Here is a 19,035-nt window from a genome sequence, read left to right as displayed (position 1 = left end):
TTGCGTCTTGTTTATCAAAGACTACTTCGAGTTCGCGCAATAGACTCTTGAATGCTTCTATGTCAGATCCACACTTGCCGACAAGTGTCTGTTGGTACCTAACTGGCAATTTGGAAAAGCAAAATTTAATGATTTCTCCGTTACTATATGGACTATCTAAAAATTGATTCTTCTTGAGTAAATCATCAAGAAATTTGGTTGCGCTCCTATGCCCGGACACTTCCAGTTCAGGACAAAATATTATTTCCTCTTTAATCCTGTCTTGCGTTTCCTTTGACCAGTAGGTCCGCAGGAATGCACCAACAAATTCCTGATAAGTCCGACACGTCACTGCCACACCCCGCATCTTTTCCGCGGCTTGGCCTTCGATGTGTCCACACATGAATTCTAATTTTGCCTGGGTTGGCCATGATGCCGGTAATGAATTTGTGAACTGCATCACCCAGCTCTTCGGATGCATCGACCCTCCATTTTCTTTGAACTTCTGGAATTTTAGCATCGACAGGAAGTGATTGTGATCAAAATCCGTTCTGATCCTCGCACTGGTGTTGTCACTCGTTTCCGATACTTGCACGTCTGCTGAGTGTCCTGCTCTATCTTGCTGATAACTGTGATGTGCTACCTCTGTATCACAGTGGAAGTGGCACTCAGAATTCACTCTCCTAAGTGTGCTATAATTATTGGAGCTATTACTCGCTGTTTCTGCGTGTGCATTGTTAGTTCCGCACTCGGTCATTGGGCTAGAGCACGGCGGGCTTTTCCTCGGAGACACAATTCTGTGTACTCCATCATGGGTATCCGAACGCGCAGTGCTCGTGTGCCCGTTTTGCTCTAGTTTTGCTATCCGACTCTCTACTTCTTCCATTCGTTTCGTGGAGTTCGCAACCGCGATATTACCTTGAGTTTTTAAGAATGCTAGGGATTTTGAGTGGGATTGTGTTGTACGTCGCAAGCGCCCTGCGAGTTTAGAAGTTGCTTCCGCGACTTTCATTGCCCCTATTGCTGCCGTTTTGGCCAAGCCTGCTACTTTTTGTGCAGCCATTGACATTTGTTTTACTTCTCCACATTCTTTCTTTATTGTTAGTAATTCCCCACGAATTTCCCCTATATGCGAAATTATTGCCTCAGTGTCCTTCTTACGCTGTTCATCAGCTTCTTCCTTCTCCTGCTTACGTTGTTTCTCCTCTTCTTCCTTCTCCCTCTTACGCTGTTCTTCAGCTTCTTCCTTCTCCTTCTTACGTTGTTTCTCCTCTTCTTCCTTCTCCCTCTTACGCTGTTCGTCAGCTTCTTCCTTCTCCTGCTTACGTTGTTTCTCCTCTTCTTCCTTCTCCCTCTTACGCTGTTCGTCAGCTTCTTCCTTCTCCTTCTTACGTTGTTTCTCCTCTTCTTCCTTCTCCCTCTTACGCTGTTCGTCAGCTTCTTCCTTCTCCTTCTTACGTTGTTTCTCCTCTTCTTCCTTCTCCCTCTTACGCTGTTCGTCAGCTTCTTCCTTCTCTTTCTTACGTTGTTTCTCCTCTTCTTCCTTCTCCCTCTTACGCTGTTCGTCAGCTTCTTCCTTCTCCTTCTTACGTTGTTTCTCCTCTTCTTCCTTCTCCCTCTTACGCTGTTCCTCAGCTTCTTCCTTCTCCTTCTTACGTTGTTTCTCCTCTTCTTTCTTCTCCCTCTTACGCTGTTCGTCAGCTTCTTCTTTCATTGATCGTAGGAAGCTAAGTATTGGGTTTACGTCATCTTTTTGATCCTCTTCAAACGTGGGAGATGTAACTCTGGACACCTGGGCGCTAGAGCTCTGACGTGACCGAGCTGGCCCCTGTCTGCTCTCGTTCGTTTGATTATAAACTTCTGCTACCGTCTCGACCTGTGTGCCTGTCTCTGTTTCATCCTCTACTTCACTATCATAATCACGGCCGCAACGCTGCTCTGAGATCGCGTCCAAATCACCTTCCTCATCAATGACCCTGGCGTCCTGTCCTGCTAAAAATGTGCCCATCTCATCTCTGAACCTATTCCCGTCAGTAAACTGCCCCTTATCCATTATGCTATCCTCTTTTGTTTTAGCTTCGCTCGATAATAATCGTGCCTTACTTCTCGTTATCATTCATGAAAAACAAATTTATCTAAAATGCACAATAAAATTAACCTACTCCATATACTTTTCGACATAGACACAAAATTTTAACAACGCTGTTGCAACGCTGTAATTACAAGCACAATTTGATGTGGTCCAGAAACCGCACACAAATCCGACAAAGTGCGATGTGGTACGGACACCACATCAACGAAACACAAAAAAAAAACAATGAACAAAAAATATATACACTGAAAACAAAAACTGTAATCATGCGCCGCTACTTAAAACTAAACGCGGAACTACCAGAGCAAAAACTTGGGTATTAATCAATAAAAAAAATTAGAGAAAAAAAAATTTGAATGTTCGTACTAAGAATACTGTTTGTTAATCAGTGATTCTCAGGAAAGATCCGAGGCTAAGGGTCGCCATATTATGCGAGGTGCCGGGGCTAGCAGTGTATTTATCACTAAATTTTACTAGAATCCACATAAGTAAATCATGCTCTAAGCCCCCCCTATTCTAACTCCGACTTTTGCTGTTGCACAAGGATAAAAAAAATACGCGAACTGACTCTAATCAACCCTGCCAGTGGAGTAGAACAGAGTTTGGCACCTGCAATAATTTAATTTGATAAATAAGTTAAATAAACAAAGTTTTCATTAACATAGGGAGGAATGATGGGGTTGCTCTATCGATTAACAGAATGAAAGTTCTGTCCAAAATAACAATATGATTTATTAAGATTAAACACAGAATAGTAAAAGAAATACAGGAAATATTTATAAAACATCAAATTGGCTAAATTGGAGATTCATACAAACACTATAAAGGTGAAGTTGTCCCTAACTTAGATCGTGAGGTTTAAGACGAAGTGGTATGTGGAGCCAATTCCTTGCCACTCAAATCTCAAGAGAGACACACAGCTAACCCAACAGTAATTGCTGCTACTCAAGACAGAACAGAGTTAGAAAAAGACGAACAGGCGCACTCTGCTGAGCTCTGATTATCACCTAGGAAAATCCCTATCTGCCGGTGCTGCGGACATACATTACCAAAACTGCCTTATCAACTGCTAGAACACGATCTGGCGTACCGCAGGCGAGGGCTGGTTGCTTCGACGTCCTCGACCGAAAGGCGACTGCCTACTACCCAGAGCACCCGTACAGGCCGAACACACAACATTCCCGCCCCCACGACAGTGGCCGTGGTTACGTTCCAATCAGCAACTCGAAAACCGGCGGAAATTCCACTCCATTGCCGGAGCACTACCATTCCACCAATGGAGATTCTTGGCGCCAATTTCTGTGCTGATTTTGCTACGTCACGGAGCTATGCCCTGAGCAAACCAATCACCGTTACTATTTTGCAGAAAGTGCGGGAATTTTCCCGCCACAACTGCGTGGGTACACAAGTCATTCCCACGCCTCGCTGGTAGCCCGCCAGAAAGTGTTTTCGCAAAGTTTCTCCGAAGTAACGGAACCTCTAGCCCAGCCGCTACTTCACACCCCAGCGGGCGTGTCTCTTGACAATGTCGGCGTCTGCAAAGCATTCACTCGACTGCCTCACACACGTCGGCTTAACCCTCTCCAGTTCTACAGAGCCCGCCTGTCACCGGACCACCCGGGTGACGAGAGACGCTGCGTGGGAAGTCCGCGTGTGAAGGAATAGCAGCCCTCCACCGTATGCAAATAGGAGAGTCGTAAGATAGAAATATGAGAGGGGGCTCATGCCACCTCTCAACTTATAAGCATGTATAAACAGATCACCTATTGAAAGAGTAAATGGCCGGCCGCGGTGGTCTTACGGTTCTAGGCGCTCAGTCAGGAACCGCGCGACTACTACGGTCGCAGGTTCGAATCCTGCCTCGGGCATGGATGTGTGTGAAGTCTTTAGGTTAGTTAGGTTTAAGTAGTTCTAAGTTCTAGGGGACTTATGACCTCAGATGTTGAGTCCCATAGTGCTCCGAGCCATTTCTGAAAGAGTAAATACCCTAATTTGGAATTTCTTAGAAGAATCTTTCTGTCAGTGTAGCCAAAGGGCATCGTCGAATATATCAGGCCAACATCGCCTTCGTTAACCTCAGTAAAAACTAGAAATATAAACTAGTAAAATCATTACCTTTTCTAGATGGACGCGAGGGGCACCAAGATCTGCATAAAGCGTTGCCGTTCACAGGAGCGAGTAACAAAATGGGGGCTCGGGTAGTAAGCATAATGCGCCACAGCGTCGTGTGCCAGTACTGAAGCCTGATACAGAATCACCTGTGTTTTATGTAGATAACCTGAAGATGCCTAAATAAGGCGAAACGCGTCGTTGAAAAATAAAAAAATAAAAAAAACATTGCAACCAAGACTGTTTTCAACCAATACTTTCTCTATCCACTGACATGTGCAATGTCTTTCTATATTTCACAGTTTGTCTGTGATAAATAACTATGTTCTTTCTCTTCGAATCACTCTGTGTAGAGAAACCAAAGCACAGTACTGGAAGTGCTGATTTAACAGACTGATTTCAGAATTCAGGAGAGTTAGAAACATTGCTGCATCTCATCATTTCAAATGCAATTTTGGGTAAAGGGGTAGTCTGCTGATTGTCATCAGTTTTTTTTCAATAGGTTGCGTATGTTCCGAAATTATGGCAGCCGGTATCCAGCGGCCGAAGGTAATAGGAGCACGCACGCCCAGTCGTTTAAGGAGAAGAAGGAAAAAAGAGAAGGTAGGCAGGGAGAGCAAGAGGGGGCAAAGGGGTGGGGAGGAGAATGAGGCGAAGGAGGAAATCTGTCGACCCGCAACGGCTGCAGATCACGCGAGAGCGCCGTGAATTTCAGACCATTCACCAGGAGGGACTTGGCGGCTGGGAGGCAGTGCTGGTCCGTATGCCGTTGTTTAATACTGGAAACTGGAGGCATCTGGCCGTGAGGGGGCAGAAAAACGCTAAACGTCGTAATTACACAGTAGCGAACGTTTGATGGGTTAATGCTAAGATACCTCGACACTACAAGGTAACGTCTGAGGAATGGGTACTGAGGCAAGGATCGGAGGCGAGCTGCTGCTGTACACACACAGACACACACGCGTTCTCGTACACACACACACACGAGAGGGGAGGATGTGGTCGCTCCGATAGTGTATGCAGACACGCATCCCCCTGGTGAGCTCCAATTAGGCCAGCGTAACACGGTTGCCCGAGTCAAGGAGGTGGAATCGCCGGCCACTGCCCACAGGTATATCAGAGTAATTTTAACAGCATTTATTGTTTTAAATTTACAATTTAAATAATGCTGCCCCCTGCGTGCCCTGCCATAAAGAAATCGGAGCCGCGCTAATCGCGGAGTGCCCGCCAGTGGTAATTCCTTTGTCGCGCTGCTCGGTGTGCGTGCTGCCTCTCCCGCTGCCCGATGGCTGCTGGCCGCCGGCCCCGGAGTGGAGTGGAGTCGTTATTAGTCGGCGGCGGGCCCGGCCCACGCTAAACGTTTAATTTGACGGTCTTCCGAGGCTGCCAGTGTTACGCGCCCGCGGGCCGCCGCATTCCGGTAGCGGCGAAACGACTGGCCCAGACGGTGGTTGTCTCGTCTGGACGGCTACCGGCTGGAGCTGGACTCGGGGAGCACTCGCCTCGAGCCGCTGCCGTCGCCGCTGGGCTGCGCGCGGATCGCGTGACCGAAGACGAGGGCAATGCGGAGCTGTCTGGAATGCACGGAGTAGGCTCAGGGTTCTGAAACACGGAGCGGCATTCCAGATTGCTCCAAGGGGCTCCACCCAGTTGGGACTCTCGGTATACACCACTTCACTTCCAGTTTTCCAGAGGATATTCCTCGTTAGTCTGAAATCTGTGCCAAAATAAACCTATACAGGAAATAGAGAAGATTCAAAGAAGAGTAGTACGTTTCCTTGCAGGTAGTATGCGTGAAAGTATCGTAACGATTCTCATCCAACTACAGTGGTGGACGTTAAGTAGAGCCCTTCACCATCATGGTGAGGATTACTGTTAACATTTCAATAGCGTTTGTTATTGGAAGGGTCAGTCAATACACATGATGAATATAAAATCCTGATACAAAAGCACCCTGAAGAAGATCGCTTGCAACAGCGACCGAAACGTCGGTAGTTTTGTGTACAGGGTGTTACAAAGAGGTACGGCCAAACTTTCAGAAAACATTCCTCACACACAAATAAAGAAAAGATGTTATGTGGACATGTGTCCGGAAACGCTTAATTTCCATGCTAGAGCTCATTTTAGTTTCGTCAGTATGTACTGTACTTCCTCGATTCACCGCCATGATTTCATACAGGATACTCTACCTGTGCTGCTAGAACATATGCCTTTACAAGTACGACACAACATGTGGTTCATGCACGATGGAGCTCCTGCACATTTCAGTCGAAGTGTTCGTACGCTTCTCAACAACAGATTCGGTGACCGATGGATTGGTAGAGGCGGACCAATTGCATGGCCTCCACGCTCTCCTGACCTCAACCCTCTTGACTTTCATTTATGGGGGCATTTGAAAGCTCTTGTCTACGGAACCCCGGTACCAACTGTAGAGATTCTTCGGGCTCGTATTGTGGACGGCTGTGATACAATACGCCATTCTCCAGGGCTGCATCAGCGCATCAGGGATTCCATGCGACGGAGGGTGGATGCATGTATCCTCGCTAACGGAGCACATTTTCAACATTTCCTGTAACAAAGTGTTTGAAGTCACGCTGGTACGTTCTGTTGCTGTGTGTTTCCATTCCATGATTAATGTGATTTGAAGAGAAGTAATAAAATGAGCTCTAACATGGAAAGTAAGCGTTTCCGGACACATGTCCACATAAAATATTTTCTTTCTTTGTGTGTGAGGAATGTTTCCTGAAAGTTTGGCCGTACCTTTTTGTAACACCCTGAATATTGAAAATGCGGTCACAAACCCTGAAAAATGAAGAATGGCCGCGGAAGCCTACGTTTGTATAAAATCCTTACTTGGCTACAAAAACTTATTTCTAAGGAGCTACGCTACATACGACTGTGTGATCTGTTTCAAGTCGTTGCTTAGCTATAGAGTTTTTTACGGGTGCACTTCCATAAGTCGCTTTTTTTTCAAATAGTGTTTTTATGGAAACTGTTCTGCATGTGCTCTGAAAGTATTCGATTTCTTTTCGGTCTCTCTTGTCCCTGGTAGCATAGTTTAGCAGTGCTGCTGTCACAATGGCGTCTATGCAGAAGAAATTGCAGTGTGTTTGTGGTTTCATAAAGCACGGTTACCAATTACACAGCACAGTCATTTGGTTTACAAGAACTTGGTTCAAATGGCTCTGACAACTATGGGACTTAACATCGGAGGTCATCAGTCCCCTAGAACTTACAACTACTCAAACCTAACTAACTTAAGGACATCACACACATCCATGTCTGATGCAGGATTCGAATCTGCGACCGTTGCGGTCGCGCGGTTCCAGACTGAAGCGCCTACAACCGCTCGGCCACACCGGCCGGTGGTAGACGTTACAATAGAGCCCTTCTGCATCATTTACTTTCGTTTGTCAATCTTCAGTACTGTAGCATACCTCGTATGATATTCCGCTAGCACTCATTTAGTTTGCTTGGTGGCAGTATAAAACGTATCGAACTGTTCCTAAAGCCGTCAAAGACTGCATAATTTTGAGATCCACTAGCCTCAATTTTATGAGACTTGTGAACGAAAAGAGTGACCTGAATGTTATAACATATTTTCAGAATTTCTTACGGAAGAGTCCCTCGATTTCTAAAACAACCACCACACGTCAACACAACACATGAAGGGCAGAGTGTTCTATCTAGAGGAAGGTGTACCTAGAATCACACCATGTTTTCTAAACAGTACTTCAGTGCAGTAACTGTTAAAATTTCAACAGCGTTGGTTGTTGGAAGGGTCAGTCAATGTACAGGACGAACATAAAATTCTTACTTGGCTACAAAACTTATTTCTAAGGAGACTTCAAGAAGAATATAATAATTCCAGTCCCAAAGAAAGCAGGTGTTGACAGATCGGAAAATTACCGAACTATCAGTTTAATAAGTCACGGCTGCAAAATAATAACGCGAGTTCTTTACAGACGAATGGAAAAACTAGTAGAAGCCGACCTCGGGGAAGATCAGTTTGGATTCCGTACAAATATTAAAACACGTGAGGCAATACTGACCCTACTAATTATCTTAGAAGCTAGATTAAGAAAAGGCAAACCTACGTTTCTAGCATTTGTAGGCCTAGAGAAATCTTTTGACAATGTGGACTGGAATACTCTCTCTCAAATTCTGATTGTGGCAGGTATAAAATGCAGGGAGCGAAAGGCTACTTACAATTTGTACAGAAACCAGATGGCAGTTGTAAGAGTCGAGGGACATGAAAGGGAAGCGGTGGTTGGGAAGGGAGTGAGATAGGGTTGTAGCGTATCCCCGATGTTATTCAATCTGTATATTGAGCAAGCAGTAGAGGAAACAAATGAAAAATTCGGAGTAGGCATTAAAATCCGTGGAGAAGAAATGAAAACTTTAAGGTTCGCCGATAACATTGTAATTCTGTCAGAGACAGCAAAGGACTTGGAAGAGCAGTTGAACGCAGTGGACAGTGTCTTGAAAGGAGGATATAAGATGAACATCAACAAAAGCAAAACGAGGATAATGGAATGTAGTCGAATTAAGTCGGGTGATGCTGAGGGAATTACATTAGGAAATGAGACACTTAAAGTATTAAAGGAGTTTTGCTATTTGGGGAGCAAAATCACTGATGATGGTCAAAATAGAGAGGGTATAAAATGTAGATTGGCAATGGCAAGGAAAGCGTTTCTGAAGAAGAGAAATTTGTTAACATCGAGTATAGATTTAAATGTCAGGAAGTCGTTTCTGAAAGTGTTTGTGTGGAGTGTAGCCATGTATGGGACTGAAACATGGACGATAAATAGTTTGGACAAGAAGAGAAGAGAAGCTTTCGAAATGTGGTGCTACAGAAGAATGCTGAAGATTAGATGCGTAGATCACATAACTAATGAGGAGGTATTGAATAGAATTGCGGAGAAGAGTAGTTTGCGGAACAACTTGACTAGAAGAAGGGATCGGTTGGTAAGACATGTTCTGAGGCATCAAGGGACCACCAATTTAGTACTGGAGGGCAGCGTGGAGGGTAAAAATCGTAGAGGGAGACCAAGAGATGAATACACTAAACAGATTCAGAAGGATGTAGGCTGCACTACTTACTGGAAGATGAAGCAGCTTGCACAGGATAGAGTAGCATCAAACCAGTCTCAGGACTGAAGACCACAACAACAACAACAACAACAATGAGCCACGCTAGATATGGCTGTGCGGTCTGTTTCAAGTCGTTGCTCATTGAGTTTTTTACGTGTGCATTTGCACATGTCGCTTTTTTTTTTTTTTTGCAAATGGAGCATTTGTGGAAAATGTTCTGCATGTGCTCTGGAAGTATCCGATTTCTTTTCGGACTCTCTTGTTTCTGGTAGCGAAATTTAGCAGTGCTTCTGTGAAGATGGCGTCTATGCAGAAGAAATCGCAGTGTGTTTTGTGGTTTCATAAAGCTCGGTCATCTATTCCACAGCACAGTCATTTGGTGTACAAGAAGTTTGTTACCTGGAAAGTTATCCAGGTGTTTTGAAAATCGGTATATTTATAGATTCCAATGTGCCCTTTTCGAATTTTCGCTTTGCCACCTCGTACCTTACCTACTCGTGCCAAAATACACGAAATACGGCTCCCAGAACCAATATTTTTACGCAGTAAATTACACTAGAAAATAATTTATGTGGTAATTTTTTTAGTGAATAGTTTTAACGTAAGGCGCCGCGAAGTCTGCTCCAACACGTGTTCTAGTTACAGAAGTCGCAGGTATAAAGGGTCGACGTAACGTCTAGGCGTTCCGGCCCTCCTTCTACAGAATACCTGCCGACAGAGCACACATATTCTGCCTAAACCAACAGTACGAGTCTATCGTTCTACAATGTCATTGGTATTTTTAGACCCTTGGCTTCTGAGGAGGTGAACTGCTTTATTTGTGAAAATCCATTGCGATAAAATGACATGACTGAAGCGAGGCAAACAGGATTGGAGACATTTCTTCAAGTGTTCAAGGAATGGATAACAAGATACAGCAGTTGGTAGCACCAAATATGTGAAGCTACCCTGACTATCGTGGAAACATGATGCATTACTTTTTGACGAGACTACAACGTTCGCAAGACGTAAACCCTCTAGACTTGTTTTGAGAGATTGCGTTGATAAAGTTTCCAGTTCGTGAATTCCTAACGTGCAGACTCTTACACCGTGATTACGAGATGCTGTAGAAGTTGTGACAGAAAAGATTTTGTTAAAGAGATGGGGAGAAACTGAGTGTCGCCTAGACGTTCTACGGACGCGAATAAAGCTCATGTGGAAGTGTGTCCATGGAAAGCTGTGTTAGTTCGGCTAGCATTTGAAACGATCCCAACAGCTGTATCTGGCATAGTTCCCTAGAAATAAATTTTCGTAATCACGGAAAGACTTTATACTGACTCTGTATAGCTTCTTCGTATGTATATCTCGCGAAAAGACCATGAAGGTAAAATTAGTGAATTGCGTCTCACACGGACAGTTATCAGCAATCGTTCTTTCCGCGATCTATCCACGACTGGAACAGGAAACTAGGTAAGTAACAGTGATAACCGAAGTATCCTCCGCCAAATACTGTAAGGCGGCTTTGTAAGTGTCGATGTAGATGTAGAAGGATACACCCTCTCCGTATCTCTGTAAGAAAACTAGCAGAATCTTACCGGTTACGAAAGAAGTAACCTAATAACTTACAGCAGAACTGGTGGCAAAATACTGCAGAAACACTGCTGGCTGGAGTGTCGGCATGTGGTCTGGATTCCTCTGGTAAGGGCCGATTATTCGACGTAGTCTTCCTGACCACCACTGAGCTTGTGGTTGTGGACTGAATTACATGAAGAAATACAGCAACCACTTTACGCGGCTTTGTTTATGGCATGCCACGTTTCGAGGTTTCACGCACCTTCTGTTTGCATAACTTATTTATATCTTCGTCAATATAATATTTTTATCAGCTGTATCTTGAACGCTGCAGCTACCACACGAAAGACAATAATGCGAATACGAAAAAATGGCTCTGAGCACTATGGGACTCAACTGCTGAGGTCATTAGTCCCCTAGAACTTAGAACTACTTAAACCTAACTAACCTATTTGGATGTTTGGGTCAGGCCGTGATCAGTGCACGGATAGCCGAAGTGGCTAAGAAGACGTCCCGCGTAAAGCGGGAAATCCGAGTTCGAGTCCTTGTCTGGCAGAAATTTTCATTGTCTTCATTCTTCATATATACCCGATAGGTGGTTCATATTCGCAACTGCGAATACATTTTCTGTAAACAATAACGTGTTTAGCTGAAAATTATATGTAGCTTTAATTAATGTTATTAGAGCACAACTGACTCTCTGACTGAACACGATTCTTGTGCACAATATTTACGCAAAATGTAGTGGCAACACATATTTAAGGAAAGTACAGAAATCCAGAGATTGCTTACTTCAGTGTCCCAAGTCTCAGTACGGGTGGGTGACGGCTATGATGCCCTTCAGGTCACCCAGATTTAAGTGCTCGTTTCCCCGTCCGACGATGTCTTCGTCTGCCGTATGTAATACCCAAATCTTCCTTCTTTCCTTCCTTGGTACCTCTTTCCTTCATTGGTACCAAACGTAGAAGGTATTGTAATGTTGTTGCTTTAATTTGTTATGAAAGCGGTGCTGATAGACAATAAAAGCAGGTTAAAAGATGTGAGCTGCCTGGGGAAGTTAACCTTGCATTACTGAGCAACTGTTTCGCCAGGTATCCAGTCTAGCTTACCAAATTCCCAACCAGACTAACATTAATTATAATCTTTTAATATTCATACGACAACCGGTGCTATATATGTATAGAATTTAAATAAAAAGAAATAAATCAGTTTATATTTGGAAATTTATTTTAACATTGATCATTGAAATTTCAGCATATTAAACTTGAGTCATAACTAAGCTGGTGCCTTATTTAGGACTGTGAAAATGTGAGTTTGTAATCTTACGGAACACATCAAATATGGAGCCAAGATTGGGAGACTGCATCCAACACTGCATTCATAAAATAACGCACGAAGAACGTTGAAACATATGCAAGAGGAAATTAACCACAACCAACCGATTCAATTTTCACCCAAAGAAGTTACGTTCGTAGCGCAATCCTGTCCGTCATGTAATTACCACACACTGATATACTAAATTCATACAAACTCTCTGTGAAATCTTCCCGAAAAGAATAGCTGAGGGCTACTTTGATGATTACACCACATGCTTCACGTGGTCAACTTGGTTTACACAAAGAGTGTACCTCCACAATAATTTTGATAATTAAAATAAATTAGATCGAAAAGCAATTTACAAAAGAAAAACCTCGAACTGGTTACTATCGTCTTACTATTAACCTGATGGGTCAAACAATTGTATAAGCACGTGGTACTGGACTCACAAAGTACACCCCACGTGGGTTGAACATAAAGAAAAGTTGCTACATTGAAAAATATTGTCAAGACGAGACGTTATAATCTCACGCACATTCGCATTTAAGATAGATGATCTTAGTTAGAGTTACTGATCCACACATGGTTCCACCTTACTCACAAAGTAGTGACAAAGCAACTACTGGAAGATATTCTGAACTTCACATTCGAAATACACTGCGTTGCAATTTAAGATAACATTAGATGTTTTAGAGCTAAACCTGAAATAAAGGTGATTAAATTTTCAGTTAGGCTGAACTTAAGAAATCCATTGTCCTACGGACTTAGCAGACACGCGCTTAGCTGGAGATCTTACCACTTCAGACGCTCGCCGCAGACAGACTGACCTACTGGGCTCCTACTGAGCGTGCTTTTCAAATACAAACGGAAGTGACCAGAGAGGCAGCTTCCTATACCAACATGACAAGAGACGGACAGGACCATACTAAGGATAGAAACCTCTTTGCTTTTAGAAAGCGTAGGTACCTGTCCCGACGTTGGTCCTACTGTTCTCTAGCAGACAGGCTTGTCTGCTACCATCCAGCATGCAACTAGAAATACATTTGCTCATTCATTCTTTCACACAGAAGGGAAGGGGGATGACAGTATCTTATCATATACAGTATATAAAAGAAAGCGGATGTAGGTTCTGTATGAGACTGTGTGACATGAATTACATATAAACTGTGTTTTAAAGTGTAGTAGTGTGACAGATCGTTCTTGTTTATGTGTAAAAGTAACACGTTTCACTGCTCAGTCCCCTCCCAGATAGTCAGAAACACCACAGTAAATTTAGAAGAGGAATTTATGCCGTAAATGACAACAGATTTAAGAAATTAACATGAAAGGAATCCAACAGAGACCTTTCAGTATTTTAGTCTGTTTTCCAAGTGTGTTATCTGGTGATCCTGTTCTTCTGTGACGTTGTAGGTGACCATAGCGTCAGTCATAAGCCCCGGTACTTGCGTGTAATATTCAGAGAGGAAGTGATCTATCTCGAGATGCGAATGATTGTGTAATGTTGAATGTGTGCATGGACGTAGCATATTGTGGTCTGCAGCAATGCGCGTGTCATCTCCTCCCTCTCACCTGCCCCCCTCCCACACACACACACACACACACACACACACACACACACACACACACAGTCCTACTACATCTGACTCCACACTTACCAGAGTTCGGCGGAGCTACGGCCGATTTTAAAATCATTGGGCCGCAATCAAGATAGTACTCACCACAGCGATAACACCACGCTCTTGCTTGTACATTATAACGCTCCTCTTGAACTTTTACGTAGCGGACTGTAGTCTCAAAATTTATTGCTTATTGGTAATAAACCCTGTTAATCCAATATTTTTAAAGAATGTTTATGGAGAGAACGTTATGACGATGTGAAAGTTATTACTTAACTTCGTGCCAACGTCCAGGAGTCGTGGTTTCTATATAAACTTATTGAGAAACATTAGGTCCTGGTTTTTTTTAAGAGAATAGACTGAAGTATTTTGTTTCATTTTCACAGATCTGTCATTATTTTCATTTCTTGTTGTTAATAAGAACAAAGCCACAAGCATTCTTTACGTCCCGTAAAGTTCACAAAATTGTTACAAAACACAGTGGATAGTTTTTCATTGACAACAAGCAGAGGGCTACTCGCACTGCTCATTAGCAATGTCGGGATCCAAATAAGTAGGGACGCTTTTGGCGCCATATCTATAATGTGTATCAAATACGCTTTATTGAAGAAGCCCCTAGAACAATAAAGGACTCAAATTAATATACTTTCGTTTTATTTTTAAGATTTAACATAATTCAAAATGGCAAATAGTAGTCGTAATTTTCACATCTGAATTCATTGAAGATATTATGAAACTGAAAGACACAGACAAGGCTATCAAAACAAATTGAATGTTTCTAAAATTGCGGATTTCATTATGCCCCGTCATTAATTTGAGACAGTATAGACTGGTAAATAAATAAAAAATAGTAGCATTTACCTTCAATAATGTTAGACTGACTTTAAAGAACAGGAATAAGTAATAAAGTTGTGGTTTATATCAGAACGTACCAGCGCGACTTCAAACACTTTGTTACAGGAAATGTTCAAAATGTCCTCCGATAGCGAGGATACATGCATCCACCCTCCGTCGCATGGAATCCCTGATGCGCTGATGCAGCCCTGGAGAATGGCGTATTGTATCACAGCCGTCCATAATACGAGCACGAAGAGTCTCTACATTTGGTACCGGGGTTGCGTAGACAAGAGCTTCCAAATGCCCCCATAAATGAAAGTCAAGAGGGTTGAGGTCAGGAGAGCGTGGAGGCCATGGAATTGGTCCGCCTCTACCAATCCATCGGTCACCGAATCTGTTGTTGAGAAGCGTACGAACACTTCGACTGAAATGTGCAGGAGCTCCATCGTGCATGAACCACATGTTGTGTCGTACTTGTAAAGGCACATGTTCTAGCAGCACAGGTAGAGTATGCCATACGAAATCATGATAACGTGCTCCATTGAGCGTAGGTGGAAGAACATGGGGCCCAATCAAGACATCACCAACAATGCCTGCCCAAACGTTCACAGAAAATCTATGTTGCTGACGTGACTGCACAATTACGTGCGGATTCTCGTCAGCCCACACATGTTGATTGTGAAAATTTACAATTTGATCACGTTGGAATGAAGCCTCATACGTAATGAGAACATTTGCACTGCAATGAGGATTGACACACTGTTGGATGAACCATTCGCAGAAGTGTACCCGTGGAGGCCAATCAGCTGCTGATAATGCCTGCACACGCTGTACATGGTACGGAAACAACTGGTTCTCCCGTAGCGCTCTCCATACAGTGACGTGGTCAACGTTACCTTGTACAGCAGCAACTTCTCTGACGTTGACATTAGGGTTATCGTCAACTGCACGAAGAATTGCCTCGTCCATTGCAGGTGTCCTCGGCGTTCTAGGTCTTCCCCAGTCGCGAGTCATAGGCTGGAATGTTCCATGCTCCCTAAGACGCCGATCAGTTGCTTCGAACGTCTTCCTGTCGGGACACATTCGTTCTGGAAATCTGTCTCGATACAAACGTACCGCGCCACGGCTATTGCCCCGTGCTAATCCATACATCAAATGGGCATCTGCCAACTCCGCATTTGTAAACATTGCATTGACTGCAAAACCACGTTCCTGATAAACGCTAACCTGTTGATGCTACGTACTGATGTGCTTGATGCTAGTACTGTAGAGCAATGAGTCGCATGTCAACACAAGCACCGAAGTCAACATTACCTTCCTTCAATTGGGCCAACCGGCGGTGAATCGAGAAAGTACAGTACATACTGACGAAACTAAAATGAGCTCCAACATGGAAATTAAGCGTTCCGGACACATGTCCACATAACATCTTTTCTTTATTTGTGTGTGAGGAATGTTTCCTGAAAGTTTGGCCGTACCTTTTTGTAACACCCTGTATATATATATATATATATATATATATATATATATATATATATATATATATATATATATAAACTTCACGCTAGTGCTAATAAGCTTCATAAATTTCCAGAAAAGCGAATTATGAGCTCTTCAACCGAAAATATGTGTTAACACGATTAAAAAGCAAGTGGTATCCTAGATTTCCCAAATTAGATGAAATTCCATAAGATCCTGACTTATTACAACATTCATACCGATGCTTATTGGAGATTTATCAAAAATTAAATATAAATAACTAATAATTGTTAATGTGGCAATAGACGAAAACATAAAATTAGTTCCCATACTATAAATTATATTGGAAATCCAAAGAAGATAGCCTAGATGGGTGCAGCATAGATTCTAGTGAAAAGAAAAACTGTTGTAGTCTTCCTTAAGTTTTTGAGATTAAATGAGCGAATTACGCTTAGCTTTTAGAACAGAGCGACAATTACTATTTTCTAAGGACTCATTTCTTTGTTGTTACTATTGTATTATCATTACTATCATTGTTATTACTATTATTATTGTTTCTTTCTTTTCTCAGACGTTATGTCTGGTCAAAAATGAAAAGTGACGCGGTCCTTGATCAAGCGTGACTTCCTTTTAACTGTACGGTATATGTTATATTGCATTTAGGAACTTTCGGGTAATTGAACATGTATCAATAATTACGGATTTCTGTAGTTGTATATATAAGTTTGGATGTAGCTGTATTGCATTGATGTACTGGTGGATATTGTGTGGTATGACTCCTGTAGTTGATAGTATAATTGGAATAATGTCAACTTTATCCTGATGCCACATGTCCTTGACTTCCTCAGCCAGTTGGATGTATTTTTCAATTTTTTCTCCTGTTTTCTTTTGTATATTTGTTGTATTGGTTATGGATATTTCGATTTGTTGTGTTAATTTCTTCTTTTTATTGGTGAGTATGATGTCAGGTTTGTTATGTGATGTTGTTTTATCTGTTATAATGGTTCTGTTCCAGTATAATTTGTATTCATCATTCTCCAGTACATTTTGTGGTGCATACTTGTATGTGGGAACGTGTTGTTTTATAAGTTTATGTTGTAAGGCAAGCTGTTGATGTATTATTTTTGCTACATTGTCATGTCTTCTGGGGTATTCTGTATTTGCTAGTATTGTACATCCGCTTGTAATGTGATCTACTGTTTCTATTTGTTGTTTGCAAAGTCTGCATTTATCTGTTGTGGTATTGGGATCATTAATAATATGCTTGCTGTAATATCTGGTGTCTATTGTTTGATCCTGTATTGCAATCATGAATCCTTCCATCTCACTGTATATATTGCCTTTTCTTAGCCATGTGTTGGATGCGTCTTGATCGATGTGTGGCTGTGTCAGATGATATGGGTGCTTGCCATGTAGTGTTTTCTTTTTCCAATTTACTTTTTTCGTATCTGTTGATGTTATGTGATCTAAAGGGTTGTAGAAGTGGTTATGAAATTGCAGTGGTGTAGCCGATGTATTTATATGAGTGACTGCTTTGTGTATTTTGCTAGTTTCTGCTCGTTCTACCGGGCGAGGTGGCGCAGTGGTTAGCACACTGGACTCGCATTCGGGAGGACGACGGTTCAATCCCGTCTCCGGCCATCCTGATTTAGGTTTTCCGTGATTTCCCTAAATCGTTTCAGGCAAATGCCGAGATGGTTCCCTTGAAAGGGCACGGCCGATTTCCTTCCCAATCCTCCCCTAACACGAGCTTGCACTCCGTCTCTAATGACCTCGTTGTCGACGGGACGTTAAACACTAACCACCACCACCTCTGCTCGTTCTAGAAAGAATTTTCTTAAATTGTCTACCTGTCCATAATGTAGGTTTTTTATATCGATAAATCACCTTCCTCCTTCCTTTCTGCTTAATGTGAGTCTTTCTGTTGCTGAATGTATGCGATGTATTCTATATTTATGGCATTGTGATCGTGTAAGTGTATTGAGTGCTTCTAGGTCTGTGTTACTCCATTTCACTACTCCAAATGAGTAGGTCAATATTGGTATAGCATAAGTATTTATAGCTTTTGTCTTGTTTCTTGCTGTCAATTCTGTTTTCAGTATTTTTGTTAGTCTTTGTCTATATTTTTCTTTTAGTTCTTCTTTAATATTTGTATTATCTATTCCTATTTTTTGTCTGTATCCTAGATATTTATAGGCATCTGTTTTTTCCATCGCTTCTATGCAGTCGTTGTGGTTATCCAATATGTAATCTTCTTGTTTAGTGTGTTTTCCCTTGACTATGCTATTTTTCTTACATTTGTCTGTTCCAAAAGCCATATTTATATCATTGCTGAATGCTTCTGTTATCTTTAGTAATTGGTTGTGTGGTGTCACCGCCAGACACCACACTTGCTAAGTGGTAGCTTTAAATCGGCCGCGGTCCATTAGTACATGTCGGACCCGCGTGTCGCCACTGTCAGTGATCGCAGACCGAGCGCCACCACACGGCAGGTCTCGAGAGACGGACTAGCACTCGCCCCAGTTGTACGGACGACGTAGCTAGCGATGCACACTGACGAAGCCTCGCTCATTTGCAGAGCCGATAGTTAGAATAGCCTTCAGCTAAGTCAATGGCTACGACCTAGCAAGGCGCCATTAGCATTACATAGCTTGTATCTAAAGAGTCTCACTTGTATCGTCAAGAGCGATGTACCACAAGGATGGATTAAAGTTAAGTATTCCAGGAGTTACTTACTTTTCTTTATAGCATTCATTACGTATCCTGTTTCAGACCTATCTACTAGCCTGCGTGAGTTAACGCGTGCCTTTCGGCTACTTCCGAGTGGCGTGGCTGTCTTGTTACGCCACAACAGGTTGAGTTGTTGATTTGTTGCTGCCAGTAGTTTTAGATCATCCATGTATAGCAAATGTGTGATTTTGTGTGGGTATGTTCCAGTAATATTGTATCCATAATTTGTAT

At 42.6% G+C, this 19,035-nt stretch overlaps 1 non-coding gene across 1 annotated transcript; it reads left to right on the top strand.

Moving 5' to 3' along the window:
- The first annotated feature begins 17,642 nt into the window (after nucleotides 1-17,642).
- On the top strand, nucleotides 17,643-17,715 carry Trnaa-cgc (transfer RNA alanine (anticodon CGC)). Its single transcript has one exon. It is a non-coding gene; the product is annotated as a tRNA-Ala (tRNA).
- The last annotated feature ends 1,320 nt before the right edge of the window (nucleotides 17,716-19,035 follow it).

This window comes from Schistocerca nitens, chromosome 7 (assembly GCF_023898315.1).
Source record: "Schistocerca nitens isolate TAMUIC-IGC-003100 chromosome 7, iqSchNite1.1, whole genome shotgun sequence".
Classification (NCBI taxonomy): domain Eukaryota; kingdom Metazoa; phylum Arthropoda; class Insecta; order Orthoptera; family Acrididae; genus Schistocerca; species Schistocerca nitens.
The sequence above is the reverse complement of the archived record's forward strand: the minus strand, read 5'-3'. Positions and strand labels throughout refer to the sequence as shown.